This window comes from Pinus tabuliformis, chromosome J, assembly GCF_031772625.1.
Source record: "Pinus tabuliformis cultivar Carrire ecotype Pingquan chromosome J, CPIR1, whole genome shotgun sequence".
In the NCBI taxonomy this organism is placed as follows: Eukaryota; Viridiplantae; Streptophyta; class Pinopsida; order Pinales; family Pinaceae; genus Pinus; species Pinus tabuliformis.
In genome coordinates, this window is record NC_142295.1 from 1,199,483,568 (window position 1) to 1,199,500,869 (window position 17,302).

The window sequence follows — 17,302 nt, forward strand, 5'->3', positions numbered from 1 at the left end:
CTACAGAGTTGAAGACATGAACTTGTCATCCAACATAAATCCAGTCCATTTTTATTCAATGTTATATCTCAAAATATATAAATTTTCTAAAGTAGATGTAATTCTACGAGGAATAATGCAAGCAATGTTATCATAAGAGAAATAATCATTTTTGTAAGAGGGATCTAAACATATTTAAATAAATTGACCACCCAAAATCCCAAGGGCCACAACACAGTAGTGTTGTCTATTAGCATAATGGTTCATTGGTCGAAGGATCAATATGCTTGCTTGCTCAACCTTACCATCCTCCTCTCTAAGGCATGTTGTGTGGGGTGTGCATGTGATGTGGACCAAGAAAGCATATAAATTTAAGCATACTATTTTATGTTTATGTCAAACCACTAATTGAGTGGTAACACTTGAAAACTATGCTAGAAGGAGAAAATGTCTAGCAAACAAATAATAGTAACACTATTTTGTTGGAATACAATGTGACTCACCCATCCTTTGCACTCAATCTACAATGCCTAAGGTATCTTCTCCACTTGACCCTCCCCGAGACTACAATTGTAGTCACTACACAAAGTAATATTATATATGAAATCACGAATAAACCACGAGATCTTAAATAACAAATATACAAAACAATGAATTAACCATACACATACCTGCCCTCCCTTGGCTAATATTATAGCAGCGACAATCATGAACAATAAGCCCTAAAAAAGTGAACCCCAGTATAACTTTTCCATTTCTTTCATATCAAAGTTCTAGGAGAAATCTTGAATCTCACACCCATGAACAAGATCATACTACCTCAATGTTGAAGGAAATGTAACTAGGTTTGGTCATCATAAATGTACTTTTGATATTTGTATTTATTCAAGAAAAGAAATATTATTTTTATTATATATGTCAATGAGTTTCTTGCTCATTGAAATAGGTCTAGCACATGTTAAAGTGCTATAGGTGAGTCAAAGAGTCAAAAGAATTATGTTGAAGACCTTAAGGGCATGTTACACTAGGTATACTTATGTATTAGAGTCAAAGAAGACACCTCCAAGCAAAGTCAAGTCTCCTCCAAGCAATAGCGCCATCAAAAGAAACCATCCGAAGCAAATAATTCAAGTTGGCCTAAAGGAGGGACAATCCTCTATATATAGAGGTTGTCCACGCCCTCATAATGTCAAGCATTCAACTATGAAATTAGCGAAGAAGGGAAGTCGAGAAAAGGTGAAGAGAAGACAAGTGTAAGGAACCTCTGGTGCAGCGAAGAAGGAGAAATCTAGACAGTAGTCAAAAGGATTGTTTCTAGGGTGGATTACAGCCACACATGCGAGAAAAGGAGGGTTGTCTCTGTGGTTATGACAGCAACAACTCACAGTCAAACATCTCTCATTGTTTGGTCTCAAAACTAGGCCTCCTACTCAAACGAAGAAGAAGGAACCTCAAGCGAAGGAGAAAGAGCCAATAACATCAAGTAAACCTCCCACACGTGCGATAAATTAGGCTTGCAGGACAGTCACGCTAAGTCTGTACCTACACCTCAAGGAAGAAGCTCATTTGGTCAAGAGGAAGGAAGGGATCATCACAAGGAAGGAGTCTCATCATAGACCAAGGATAAGTGCCTCTTCTAGAGCAAGTGCAACAAGATCTACCAACAATTGAAAGAAGAACAAAGTGTCGAAAGAAGAAGGACAACGTGTCAGGGAACGAAGTGCCGGAAGGAGGAGGACAAAGTGCCAGGAAAACAAAGTGCAGAAAGGAGGAAGGACTTGACTTATGCTTGGAGGATATTCTTGTCAAGGGTCTAGGGTTTGGCATTGATCAATAAGAAGCTTCAATAAGAGAAATTTACCAAAGGGTTTTCCTCTGAAGAGAAGAGAGGTTTTGGCCCTGACAGAGAGCCAACATCTTGTGTTCTTGTTCTTATGTTTTGGTAGCAGTTTGATGAAGTACATACACATGCATTAATAAGAAGAAGAAGAAGATTAAGCTAACAAGACAAATTGTAAAAAGATTTCACAGATTGTTATCAAATCAAGAAGAATCACACTACACCTAATTGCCCTAGTGCTATAGGTAAGTCAAAAGGTCAAAAGGTCCAAAGTGCAGCGAAGTAAGGAGGAAGAAAAGCAAAGGTAGAGGACTGTTTCTAGGGCTAGAAACAGTCACACGTGCAAAGAGAAAGAGATCAAATCTGCGGGTATGACAGCAGGGACAAGCAGTCCATGAACTAATGTTGTTTGGGTTTGAAACTAGGCCTACAAGACCTCCCAAGACAACTGAAGAAGCCTATCTCTCTAGCGAAGGAAAAGGACCCTAATTCTCTAGGGTACCTCTCACACGTGCAAGAATTAGGGTTGCAGTGCTATCACACTTAGCCTACCACTATACATCAAGAAGGGACTTGGATGATCAAGAGAAGGAAGGAGTATCCTTAGGTGAAGGATATCACTAAGTACAAAGGATAAGTATCTCTTCTAGAAGGTCTACTAACAGTGAAAGGAAGAACTAAGTGTCGGAAGAAGGAGGAAGTGTCGGGGAACGAAGTGCTAGAAGGAGGTGGACAAAGTGTCGGGGAAACATAGTGCAAAGAAAAAGAAGGACTTGACTTGTGCTTTGAGTTTCTTCTAGTGAAGGTTCTAGGGTTTGGCATTGATCAAGAAAGAAGCTTCAATAAGAGAAAACTTACCGAATGGTTTTCCTCTCAAGAGAAGAGAGGTTTTGGCCTTGGCAGAGAGCCAATATCTTGTGTTCTTGTTTTATGTTTTGATAACAGTTTGATGAAGTACACACATGCATTAATAAGAGAAGAAGGAGATTAAGCTAACAAAGACAAGAAAAGTAAAAATACTTCACAAATTGTTATCTAGTCCCGAAAAATCACTCTACGCCTAATTGCCCTAGATTCTTCAACAAAGATGGCCTACCATCTATCATTCATCAAGGAAGACTTTCAAGCAAAAGAAGAGCCTTATATAAAGGCATCTACAAGAAGAACAAATCAAAGAAGGACCTACATCATCTACAAGCCATCAAGAAAATCTCATCATCAAGCAAGTCCACTTGGAGAAAGCAACTTGAAGAACATCAAGGTCTAAGGAAGGCAAGCCATCAAGTCTTCAAGGAGAAAGCAAGTCCACTACATCTTAAAATCTATCAAGTATATGTCCCCTTCTGAATATACATCAATGTCTTTTTGCAAGGAAAGCAACAAATTGGTAGGTACCAATAACTTTCTTGCATGGAAGAAGAGGATTGATCTACTTCTCAAGGAGAATGAACTTCTAGAACACATCAAACGGAATACCACTATCCCTATTAAGGAACAAACTCAGGCCTTAGCCAAGTACAATAAGGATGAAACAAGAGCTCAAAGGATTCTAATAGAATATATCAAAGACTCTCTCATTCCTTATGTCTCCAAACTTCAAACATCAAAAGAAATCTATGACAAGCTAATAGAGCTATTCTCGGTAAGCACAACTGAAGAAGTGATATCTCTTCGAAATGATTGTATAAGATGAAGATATCAAAGGAAGGAATAGCTCCATATTTCATGAAGATCTCTGAGATGAGGGATCAACTTCAAGAGTTGGGGAAGTAATGTCTAACAAAGAAATGACAACCATAGTACTCAATGCTCTGCCTGAGGATTGGGGCAGCTTCATATCAAGCATATATGCCAAGAAGGAAGCTACCCCACTAAGTGAATTATGGTCTCTAGCAAGATAGAGGAAACTAGACTCAAAGCAAAAGAGGATATGGGATCAAAGGAGCAAGCACTTGCATCCATGGGCAAGAAAAAGGGAAAATTTGGCATATTTGGTCCACAAAGAACAAATAATAGAGATATGTCCAAAATCCAATGCTTTGGAAGCCAAGAATATGGACACTACAAAAGGAATTGTCCTAAACTGAAGAAGGACAACAACAACAAAAGAAAAAGGGAAAAAGCTCATGTGACTCAAGAAATGAAGGAAGAAGACAAGAAGCAAAAGAAGGAAGATCCTCCAGATCTCTACTATGACTAAGTCAAACTCTTTACTTAAGTCTTCTTTCAAAGTTTTGAGTAGTATAGGAGCATGTAGAAATAGAATAGGATGCATGGTTAAAGATATCTTCTAGAATATAGGAGCATGTTAGATATCTGCTCAAGATATTCATGTAGAAGGAGCATACATAGTATTGGACCTCATCCACAATGAAAGAAAATTGATCATGATTAAGAATCTTAGAAGACCTCCATCATCAAAAAGAAAGAAACATTTGCAGAGTAAGGGTCTTCAAGATCCTCTGATGGAATCTCCAAAAGAAGATTCATAAACAAAAGTAGATGTCTCATTGGGAGTCCCATTCATGGGATTCAAGAAAAGGATGATATGCAGGCAACCTAAGATGAAGCAAGAAGGGCCACACCAAGGACAACCAAATGAAGCTAAGATGATCAGAGGAGAATCAAAATGAGGTATATATGCATCAAAGTTAAGTCATGTATATTATTGAATCATGGGAATAGTTCTATGACATGATCAAGTATGAAAGAATCTCTTTCACCAATGACATGCTCGAAGGAATGTACTACAATGCAATGAAGGTCAACAAAAATAAATGCTCACATAAGGAGTATAAGATTGCTGACTAAGAAGCAAGTGAAGAAGGAATGATGACTAGTCCTAGAAGCAAGCAATGAAGAAGTGCTCCCACAAGGAGCATACGGTGGTTGACTAATCTGTCCAAGAAGAAGCAAATGAAGAAAGAGATCAAGCATGTGAAGAACACCATGATCACAAAGAATCACTATCTGACAAGATATTTTGAAGACATCTCCCGAAAGAAGGCATGACAACTCTGACAAAGGAAGAAAAAGATCAAAGGACCCTTGACACTTGTGAATGCCTTGGAGATATGAAAGGTGCAGATAACTGATTCTACTCTACAAAGATGTCATGATGCAGAAGCCATCTAACAAAAGTACCATTTAACATTAAAGCAATATCAGGATGAAGTCATGAATGGCTACTAGATCAAAGTATGGAAACAATCAAGTACAACAAAGCATCCATATGAAAAAGTAATCCGAAGCATAGACAAGATGACAAAGGAGTAGCCAGATGACAAGAGAACCTGATATATGACAAGAAGGCCACTTTCCACAAAGGAAGCAATGACATGACAAACCAGGAAGGAAAGTGATCGATGGATGGTGCCCTACCAAGAAGAAGTTCGAACAAAGACTTCATGACATCAAAGGAAAGAAGGAGATCAAGCAGCTGGAGGACCCACGAAGAAGAAGTTGTTGATGAATGGACAAGTCCTTGGCTAAGAGGGAATTATAACAATTTCCCAATTACAAAAGAACTTGGACAAGTACCTTGTCATAGGACACTTGGGCATGTCTTCCTCAATTGACAGGAAGAGATAGACACAACATTCTCGTCTTCACTTGGGAAGAAAGAATGGGAGGATTGGGTAATCATCTGGCATCCGATACTCTTTGAGCATGTGTAGGGCATCCAAGACAAGAGTAGGCGAGAGGAACGATATTCTTTGAGGGTTGGGAAACCAAGATAAGAATATTCCTAGAAGGACATACTCAGTGAAGACCTGGGTGGGTATGTAACTTAAGAGACAATGACTAAGGTGTCTATAAGTCATTGGTCTCACCAACATTGTGCTCTGATCTATTGAAAGATAGAGTTTCATTCAAGGCCTTGTTATGGAAACAATGTTAGTTACTATGATGCTATAACAGATGGATTGCCAATCTGGTTTCTCTTATGTGAATTCTCTAAGATTGAAACATAGCCAAACACCTTGCAATGTTGTATGAATACCTCCCTAGTTAAGAGGGAGTGTTGAAAGAAATATAACTAGGTTCAGTCTTCATAAATGTACTTTTGATATCTGTATTTATTCAAGAAAAGAAATATTATTTTTATTATATGTCAATGAGTTTCTTGCTCATTGAAATAGGTCTAGCACATGTTAAAGTGTTATAGGTGAGTCAAAGAGTCAAAATAATTATGTTGAAGACCTTAAGGGCATGTTACACTAGGTATACTTATGTATTAAAGTCAAAGAATACACCTCCAAGCAAAGTCAAGTCTCCTCCAAGCAATGGCACCGTCAAAAGAAGTCATCTGAAGTAAATAAGTCAAGTCAGCCTTCAAGTCGACCTAAAGGAGGGATAGTCATCTATATATAGAGGTTTTCCACTCCCTCATAACGTCAAGCATTCAACTCTGAAATCAGCGAAGAAGGGCAGTCGAGAAAAGGTGAAGAGAAGATAAGTGTAAGGAGCCTCTAGTGCAGTGAAGAAGGAGAAGTCTAGACCGAAGTCAAAAGGACTGTTTCTAGGGTGGATTACAGCCACACGTGCGAGAAAAGGAGGGTTGTCTATGCGGTTATGACAGCAACAACTCACAGTCAAACATCTCTCATTGTTTGGGCTCAAACTAGGCCTCCTACTCAAGCAAAGAAGAAGGAACCTCAAGCGAAGGAGAAAGAGCCTATAACATCAAGTAAACCTCCCACACGTGCGAGAAATTAGGGCTGCAGGACAATCATACTAAGTTTGTACCTACACCTCAAGGAAGAAGCTCATTTGGTCAAGAGGAAGGAAGGGATCATCACAAGGAAGGAGTCTCATCATAGACCAAGAATAAGTGCCGCTTCTAGAGCAAGAGCAACAAGATCTAGCAATAGTTGAAAGAAGAACGAAGTGTCGAGGAACGAAGTGCCTGAAGGAGGAGGACAAAGTGTCTGGAAAACAAAGTGCAGAAAGGAGGAAGGACATGAGTTGTGTTTGGAGGATATTCTTGTCAAGGGTCTAGGGCATTGATCAATAAGAAGCTTCAATAAGAGAAATTTACCGAAGGGTTTTCCTCTAAAGAGAAGAGAGGTTTTGGCCCTCGCAGAGAGCCAACATCTTGTGTTCTTGTTCTTATGTTTTGGTAGCAATTTGATGAAGTACACACACATGCATTAATAAGAAGAAGAAGAAGATTAAGTTAACAAGACAAATTGTAAACAGACTTCACAAATTGTTATCAATTCAAGAAGAATCATACTACACCTAATTGCCCTAGATTCTTCAACACTTGAAACCATGACAATTGTAGTTGTCCACTACATTAAAAAGATCAAAATAGCCGATTATGAGAGCATAAATAAAACATATAATAATTTGAACAACAAAAAAATGGAGGCACAAATTAGCAAAATATACTTTTAACTAAAGTGCACTACATATAGATATGTTGACTCACCTTCATTTTCTCCATAGATATCTCCACTTTCTCTATCTGCTTCCTTCATTTCCTTTTCCACACCCAACAAACGAAACCAACACCAACTACAAAAAATCTAAGATAAAAAATAAAATAAAAAATTAAATTAAAAAACAAAAGAAAAGTAGTACAAGAGACCAAACAAACAAAATCAATACCAAACTACAAAAAACGAAAAGAAAAAAGAAAAATTGCAAAAAAAAGGAAAACAAGTAAACACAGCATGGCCATGCTCAAACTCTACAAAACAAAACATGCAAACAAGAACAAAGAAAAGATTGCAAACATTCCCTCTGCAAATCATCTTTCCTGCAATGTGTTGTCCTTCGCTGAAAGGAAAAAAAAGTGGGTTGAATAAGGTCAAAATACACAAACTCAGTAATGTTAAACATATTTAAAAATCAATAATGGGTTATAATAGTAAACACACCTCTCCTAGAGTCTGTTTTATAACGATGGACACTCTCTTTTGTATTCCACTTGCTCGTGCGCATCAGAACAAGCTATCTCCAGTAGATACACAATAAGATATTAGAATCGTTGTACAAGTTAAACTAGAGAGTTGAACGCAACAATTAATCATATTAAGAAACACACCCTTCTTTGAGATTGTTATATAAAAGGTGAGAGTCCATTTTGTGTTCCACGTATTCATGCTCACTGGAACAAGCCATCTGCAATAGCTACACAATAAAATATTAGATTTCTAATCAATGCTAAATTAAAGAGTTTGAAGGCATTAACTTGTCATGCAATTTAGTTCAAGTCTAGTTATATTATGTGGTATATCTCAGAAAAATATAAATCTTCTAAACTAGTTGTACTTCTACTATATATACAAACAATGTTTTCATAAGAGATAATTTTTTTTCGGAAAAGGAATCTAAGCATATCTCAACATAGTGAACACCCAAAATCCTAGGGTCCACAAGGCGGTAGTGTTGTTTGTTAACATGATGGTTGATTGGTTGAAGGGTTAGTATGCTTACTTGGTCGACCTTGCCCACTTCCTCTATAGGGCACGTTGTGTGGGGATGTCCGTGTGATGTGAAGCAAGAGAACATACAATTTTAAAGATACCATTTGATGTCAAACCACTAATTGAGTAGTACTACCCAAGAACCATGTTAGAAGGGGAAATAGTCGTGCAAACACTTAAATATAATACTATTTTGTTGGAAAAGCACATGACTCACCCATCCTCTATGTTGCATCTGCATTGCGTAAGATATCCTCTCCACTCAACCATCCTAGACACTGAAACTATAGTCACTCACTGCGAAAAGAAATATTATATATGAGATCATGAATAAACCAGGAGAGAAACGGAATAACAAATATAAAGAGCAATAAATTAATCATACACATACATTCTCACCCTAGGCTAATGTTATATCAGCAACAATCATGAACAATAAGCCCTGAAATGTGAACCCCAATATAAATTTTCCCTTTATTCCATATCAAAGTTCTCGAAAAATCCCAAACCTCACACCCATTAACAAGATCATACTACCTTGAAGTCGTGACAAAATACTATATCGTTGCACAAACAACAAATGTTTCAATGGATTAAAGCACAATATTATTAGGTAGGTGAAAAATATGGCTCACTGTTCATTCGCTCTACGTTTGTAACTTTGTAGTAATGTCTAGGGTATCTCGCCCACTATAAAACTGTAGTCACTCGCTACACAAAGCAAAATCAATATAGTTGTGTATGAGATCACATATAAAATATATAATAAATTGAAAAAAGACCAAATGGAATCACGAATAAGCGAAAGATAATTGTGAGTGAAGTGTAAGGTGATTCACCTTCATTTATGAATGATTACTTCCATCTCATCTCTTTCATTTCGTCTCCTTGCTACTTTCCTTTCCTTTTGCACACCCAGCAAACAAAACCAAGACCAAACTACAAGAAATGAGAAAAAATGCAAAACAAAGGAAAATGAGTACAACACAAAGCAAGGTCATGCTTAAAATCAACAAAAACAAAACATAGAGACAACAACAAACAAAAAATTCCAAACTTCCCCTTTGTACATTATCTGTATTATAATGTCCTCTCCTTCACTGAAAGGAAAAAAAGTGGGATGAATAAGGTTAAAATAAAGACATGGATAGTAATGATGAGCATAATTTAAAACAAATAATTATTCATAATAGCAACATACCTTGTCTAGAGTTTATTATATAAGGTTAGACACTTGATTTTGTATTCCATTTACTTGTGCTCACTAGAAAAAGCCTTCTACAGTAGATACATAACAAGATATTAGATATATGAGATCGTGAATAAACCGCGAGAGCTTTAAATAAACAATATACAGAGTGATGAATCAACCATACACATACATGCCTTCCCTTGGCTAATATTATAGCAATGACAATCATGAACAATAAGCCCTAATCATGTGAACCCCAATATAATTTTTCCATTTCTTTCGTATCAAAGTTATAGAAAAAATCTTCACTCCCACCCCCCATGAACGAGATCATACTACCTCGAAACCATGACAAAACGATAAATCATTGTGCAAACAACAAATATTTCATTGTATTAGAGGACAATAGTATTTTGTAGGAGAAAAATATGCCTCACCCATCCTCTATGCCATGTTTGTTATATGTCTAGTGCACCTTCACCACTTGACCATTGTATATTATACAATTGTAGTTGTTCACTACATAAAAAAGCTCATCATGGTCGATTATGATGGCATAGATAAAACATATAATAATTTGAATAACAAACAAATGGAGGCACAAATTAGCGAAAGATACTTTTAAGTGAAGTGCTATATAGATATGTTGACTCACCTTCATTTTCTCCATAATTGCAAGCATCCCCCCTGCACATCATTTCTCCTGCAATGTATTGCCCTCTGCTATAAGGAAAAAAAAGTGGGTTGAATAAGGTTGAAATACACACACAACAGTAATGGTAAACGTATTTCAAAACCAATAATGATTTGCAATAGTAAACGCACCTGCCCTAGAGTTTGTTTTATAATTATTGACACTCTCTTTTGTATTCCACTTGCTCATGCTCATTGGAACAAGTCATCTACAACAGATACAAAATAAGATATTAAAATCATTATATAAGTTAAACAAGAGAGTTGCACAAAGTAATCATTCATATTAAGAAACACACCTTTTTTTTGAGATTGTTATATAAAAGGTAGGAGTCCATTTTGTATTTGACATATTCATGCTCACTGGAACAAGTCATCCGCAATAGACAATAAAATATTAGATTTCTAATCAAAGTTAAACTAGAGAATTTGAAGGCATGAACTTGTAATACAATTTAGTTTGATTCCAGTGATATTCTATGCTATATATCAAGAAATATACATTTTCTAAACTAGATGTAATTCTACTATATATACAATCAATGTTTTCATTAGAGACATAAAAAAAAAAAACAAAAAAGGAATCTAAGCATATCTCAACATATTGAACATCCAAAATCCGAGGGTCCACGCATTGTTTGTTAACACAATAGTTGATTGGTTGAAGGGTCAACATGCTTGCTTGCTCAACCTTACCCACCTCCTCTAGGCACATTGTGTAGGGGTGTGCATGTGGTGTGGAGCAAGATAACATATAATTTTAAACATACCATTTGATATATATATATATATATATATATATATATATATATATATCAAAGCACTACTAGAGTAGTACTACCCATTAGAGAAATTTAGAGGTAAAAAATGGGCCTCAAAACAAAAATGTACAACCAAAATCAACTTTGTAAGAACCAATAGGATTCAAAATGATAATATCAACCATGGGGGATGATTCATCAATTAAAAAATTACTTTTTCAACTTATCTCCCTATTGTTTTACACAAATTTCAATCGAGCACTCATTGGATGCAAAATTTAATTCCTCATCCAACGAGCACCCATGTCGCATACTTTAGATGGACCCTGCTACATGAAAAATGAGAAATACATGAAAAACATGATTGCAATCATGTTTTTTCATGTATTTCTCATTTTTCATGTAGCAGGGCCCTTCAAAAGTATGCAACATGGGTACTCCATGGATGAGGAATTAAATTTCGCATCCAACGAGTGCTCCCACTTGAAATTTGAGTAAAACCGTATGGAGATAAGTTGAAAATACGAGTTGAAAAAATAAAAAATTTTCCCTCTAAAGTTTGATGATGTAATCTAATATTATTTTATTATTTCCACCATTATTTTATAATATTCCTTAGGAGGCCGATTTTAGACTTCAAAATTTCTCTAATGCGAAAACCATGCTATAAGGAGAAATAGTCATGCAAACAAATAAATATAATACTATTTTCTTAGAAAACAACATGACTCAACCATCCTCTATGTTGTATTTGCATTGCTTAAGATATCTTCTCCACTCGACCATCCCAAGCACTGCAACTATAGTAACTCACTGTACAAAGTAATATTATATATGAGATCGCGAATAAATCAAGAGATAAAGTGAATAATAAATATAAAAACAATAAATTAACCATACACATACATTATTGCACTAATCTAATGTTATAGCAGCAACAACTGTGAAGAATAAGCCCTAGAAATGTGAACCCCATTATAACTTTTCCCTTTATTTCGTATCAAAACTCTTGAAAAATCTCAAACCTCACGCCCATTAAAAAGATCATACTACATTGAAGTCATGACAAAAGACTACATCGTTGTGCAAACAACAAATGCTTCAGTGGATTAAAGCACAATATTATTATGCAGGGAAAAAAATATGGCTCATCGATTTCCTGCTTTGCGTTTGTAGAATGGCTAGAGTATCTTAAGCATTATACAACTGTAGTCGCTCGCTACACAAAGCATATCAATATAGTTGTGTATGAGACCATATATAAAACATATAATAAATTGAAAAAAAAAAAACAAAAAAGCAAATGGTGTCACGAATAAGCGAAAGATAATTGTGAGTGAAGTGCATTGCGTATAGTTAAGGTGATTCACCTTCATTTATGAATCATAACCTCCATCTAATCTCTTTCATTCTATCTCCTTGCTTCTTTCCTTTCCCTTTGCACACCCAGCAAATAAAACCAAAACCAAACTACAAGTAATCATAAAAAAATGTAAAACAAAGGAAAATGAGTACAACACAAAGCATGGTCGTGCTTAAACTCAACAAAAACAAAACATATAGACAACAACAAACGAAAAATTCCAAACTTCCCCTTGCACATTATCTCTACTATAGTGTCCTTTGCTTCGCTGAAAGAAAAAAAAGTGGGGCGAATAAGGTTAAAATAAAGACACGGATAGTAATGGTGAGCATAATTCAAAACAAATAATTATTCATAATAGCGAACATACCTTGTCGAGAGTTTGTAATATAAGGATAGGCACTTGATTATTTATTCCACTTACTCGTGCTCACCAAAACAAGCCATCTATAACAAATACATAATAAGATATAAATCATTAGAAAAGTTAAACTAAAGAGTTGAACGCAATAATAAATCATAATGTGAAAAATACCTCTGAGTTTTGTTATATAAAGAGGGATAATCCATTTTGTATTTCATGTATTCATGCTCTCTAGAATCCACCATCTGGAGTAGATACAAAATAAAATATTAGAATTCTAATCAAAGTTAAACTAGAGGGTTGAAGGCATGAACTTGTCATCCAACTTAATTCTAGTACATTTATATTCCATAGAATATCTCAAAATATATAATTTTTCTAAATTAAATGGAATTCTACTAGGAATAATGCAATTATGTTATCGTAAGAGAAATAATCCTTTTTGAAAGAGGGATCTAAGCATATTTAAACATATTGACCACCCAAAATCCTAGGGGCCACAACGCAGTAGTGTTGTCTATTAGCATAATGGTTAAGTGTTCAAAGGCTCAATATGCTTGTTTGCTCAACCTTACCATCCTACTCTCTAAGGCACGTTGTGTGGGGGTGTCTGTGTGATGTGGACCAAGAAATCATATAAAATTAAACGCACTATTTTATGTACATGTCAAACCACTAATTGAGTGGTAATACCCAACAACCATCCTAGAAGGAGAAAACATCAAGCAAACAAATAATAGTAACACTATTTTCTTCGAAAACAACATGACTCACCCATCCTCTGTGTTGCATCTACAATGCCTAAGGTATCTTCTCCACTCGACCCTCCCAGACACTACAATTATAGTCATCACAACACAAAGTAATATTATATATGAGATCATGAATAAACCACAAGAGCTTAAATAACAAATATATAGAGCGATGAATTAACAATACACATATCTACCCTCCCTTGGCTAATATTATAACAACGGCAATTATGAACAATAAGCCCTAAACATGTGAACCCTGGGATAACTTTTCCATTTCTTTCATATCAATGTTCTAGGAAATATCTTGAATTTCACACCCATGAACAAGATCATACTACCTTGAAACCATGAAAAAAGTATAATTCATTGTGCAAACAACAAATATTTCAAAATATTAGAGGACAATAGTATTTTGTGGGAGAAAAGAATGTCTCACCCGTCCTATGTGCCACGTTTGTTGAATGTCTAATGCATCTTCACCACTTGACCTTTGTAGACTATACAATTATAGTTGTTCACTACATAAAAAAAGATCAATATAGCCAATTATGAGAGCATAGATAAAACATATGATAATTTCAATATCAAACAAATGGAGACACAAATTAGCGAAAGATACTTTTAAGTGAAGTGCACTACATATAGATATGTTGACTCACCTTGATTTTCTCCATAGATATCTCCATTTTGTCTATCGGCTTCCTTCATTTCCTTCTCCACATCCAACAAGTGAAACCAACACCATACTACAAAAAAACGTAAAACAGAACAAACAAAAACAAAACAAAAAATCGAAGGAAAATGAGTACAACAAACCCAACAAACGAAATCAAGACCAAACTACAAAAAACGAGAAAAAAATGCAAAACAATGGAAAACAATTACAACACAGCATGGCCATGCTCAAACTCAACAAAACGAAAAATGCAAACAAGTACAAAGAAAAAATTGCAAACATCCCCTCTGCACATCATCTCTCCCGCAATGTGTTGTCCTCCGCTAAGAGTAAAAACAAATGGATTGAATAAGGTTAAAATACACACACAATTAGTAATGGTAAACATATTTAAAAACCAATAATGATTTATAATAGTAAACGCACCTCCCCTAGATTTTGTTTTATTAGCAATGGACACTCTCTGTTGTATTCCATTTGCTCGTGCTCATCAAAATAAGTCATCTACAATGAATACACAATAAGATATTAGAGTCATTATATAAGTTAAACTAGGGAGTTGAACGCAATAATTAATCATATTAAGAAACATAGCTTTCTTTGAGATTGTTATATGAAAGGTCAGAGTCCATTTTGTATTTCATGTATTCATGCTCACTGGAACAAGCCATCTGCAATACATACACAATAAAATATTAGATTTTATAATCAAAAGAGTTTGAAGGCATGAACTTGTCATGCAATTTAGTATGAGTCCAATTATATTCTATGCTATATCTCAAAAAATATAAATTTTATAAACTTATTGTAATTCTACTATATATACAAACTATGTTTTCATAAGAGAATTTTTTTTTCGAAAAAGGAATCTAAGCATATCTTAGCATATTGAACACCCAAAATCCTAGGATCCACAAGGCAGTAGTGTTGTATGTTACCATAATGGTTGATTGGTTGAAGGGTTAGTATGCTTGCTTGCTCGACCTTACCCACCTTCTCTATAGGTCATGTTGTTTGGGGGTGTGCATGTGATGTGGAGCAAGAAAACATACAAATTTAAAGATACCATTTAATGTATATGTCACACCACTAATTGAGTAGTACTCTGTGAACCATGCTAGAAGGAGAAATAGTCATCCAAACAAATAATATAATACTATTTTGTTGGAAAACCACATGACTCACCCATTCTCTATACTGCATCTGCATTGCGAAAGGTATATTCTCCACTCAACCATCCCAAACACTACAATTGTAGTCACTCACTGCACAAAGTATTAGTATATATGAGATCACGAATAAATCATAAGAGAAATTGAATAACAAATATACAAAGCAGTAAATTAATCATACGAATACCTGCTCGCCCTTGGCTATTGTTATAGCAACAACAACCACGAAGAATAAGGCCTAAAAATGTGAACGTTGGTATAGCTTTTCCCTTTATTTCTTATCAAATTTCATGGAAAATATCAAACCTAACACCCATTAACAAGATCATACTACCCTGAAGCCATGACAAAAGTATAAAGCATTTGCTTGTTGTATAAATATTTCAGTGGATTAAAGCACAATATTATTATGTAGGAAAAAAATATGGTTCATCGATCGTCTGCACTACATTTGTAGAATGTCTACGGTATCTTCACCACTTGACCTTCATAGAATATACCACTGTATTCATTCACTACACAGAAAAACAATATAGTTGAATATGAGACCACATATAAAACATATAATAAATTGAAAAGCAAGCAAATGGAGTCACGATTGAGCGAAGATAATTGTGAGTGAAGTGCATGGTGTATAGTTAAGGTTATTCACCTTCACTTATGAATGATAACCTCCATCTCATCTCTTTCATTTTGTCTTCATGTTGTCTCCCTTTCCTTTTGCACACCCAACAAACAAAACCAAAACCATACTACAAAAATTAGACAAAAATGAAAAACAAAGGAAGACGAATACAACAAAAAACATGGTCATGCTCAAGCTCCACAAAACCCAAACATGTAAACAACAACAATAAAAAATTTACAAACTTCCCCTTTGCACATTATCTCTATTGCAATGTCCTCACCTCCACTTAAAGAAAAAAAAAGGTGGTGTGAATAAAGTTAAATACAAACACAGATAGTAATGGTAAACACATTTCAAAACCAATTATAATTCATAATAGCAAACATACGTCCTCTAGAGTTTGTTATATAACAATAGACACTCCATTTTCTATTTCAATTATTCATGCTCACCACAACAAGACCTCTACAGTAGATACATAATAAGATTTTAAAATCATTATACACGTTAAATTAGAGAGTTGAATGCAATAATTAATCATTTTATAAAACTTACCTATCTTTGAGTTTTGTTATATAAAGGGGGATAATCCATTTTGTATTTCACTATGCGTACTCACTGGAATCAACCATCTGCAATAGATACACAATAAAGTATTAGAATTCTAACTAGAGAGTTAAAGGGATGAACTTGCCATCCAACATAATTCCATCCCATTTATATTCCATGACATATCTCAAAATATATAAATTTTCTAAACTAGATGTAATTCTACTAGGAATAATGCAATCAATGTTATCATAAGAGAAATAATTTTTTTTGTAAGAGGATCTAAGCATATTTAAATATATTGAACTCCCAAAATCCTAGGGGCCACAAGGCATTAGTGTTGTTTATTAGCACAATGATTGATTGGTTGAAGGGTTAGTAAGCTCGCTTGCTTGACCTTACCATCCTCCTCTCTAGATCACGTTGTGTGGTGTGCTTGTGATGTGGAGGAAGAAAGCATATAAATTTAAACATACCATTTGATATATATTTCAAACCACTAATTACGTGGTACTACTTGAGAACCATGCTAGAACGAAAAAATGTCGAGAAAACGAATAATAATAACACTATTTTGTTGGAAAACAATATGACTCACCCATCCTGTATGTTGCATCTACCTAAGTTATTTTCTCCACTCATACCTCCCAGACAGTACAATTGTAATCATTCACTGCACAAAGAATATTATATATGAGATCACCAATAAACCACAAGAGCTTAAATAAAAAATATAAAGAGCGATGAATTAACCACACATACTTGCCCTCCCTTGGCTAATATTATAGTAATGACAATCATGAACAAGCAGCTTAAAGATGTGAACCCCGGTATAACTTTTCCATTTCTGTGATATCAAAGTTCTAGGAAATATCTTGAATCTCACACCCAAG

The 17,302-nt window shown here is 35.1% G+C and overlaps 3 long non-coding RNA genes across 3 annotated transcripts; all 3 read right to left on the reverse strand.

Moving 5' to 3' along the window:
• Window positions 1-7,261: 7,261 nt before the first annotated feature.
• On the reverse strand, window positions 7,262-12,489 carry LOC149231426 (uncharacterized). Its single transcript, XR_016247442.1, has 13 exons — window positions 12,273-12,489; window positions 10,441-10,504; window positions 10,274-10,350; window positions 10,104-10,168; window positions 9,886-9,967; window positions 9,458-9,534; window positions 9,327-9,356; window positions 9,096-9,160; window positions 8,892-8,967; window positions 8,474-8,553; window positions 7,875-7,951; window positions 7,708-7,784; window positions 7,262-7,606 (listed from the first exon to the last, which is right to left on the reverse strand). It is a non-coding gene; the product is annotated as an uncharacterized LOC149231426 (long non-coding RNA).
• Window positions 12,490-12,630: 141 nt separating this feature from the next.
• Window positions 12,631-14,726, reverse strand: LOC149231427 (uncharacterized). The gene is made up of 5 exons (XR_016247443.1): window positions 14,487-14,726; window positions 14,044-14,383; window positions 13,821-13,902; window positions 12,801-12,874; window positions 12,631-12,712 (listed from the first exon to the last, which is right to left on the reverse strand). It is a non-coding gene; the product is annotated as an uncharacterized LOC149231427 (long non-coding RNA).
• Window positions 14,727-15,029: 303 nt separating this feature from the next.
• LOC149231428 (uncharacterized) lies at window positions 15,030-16,494 on the reverse strand. Its single transcript, XR_016247445.1, has 3 exons — window positions 16,416-16,494; window positions 15,885-15,949; window positions 15,030-15,747 (listed from the first exon to the last, which is right to left on the reverse strand). It is a non-coding gene; the product is annotated as an uncharacterized LOC149231428 (long non-coding RNA).
• Between the last annotated feature and the right edge of the window lie 808 nt (window positions 16,495-17,302).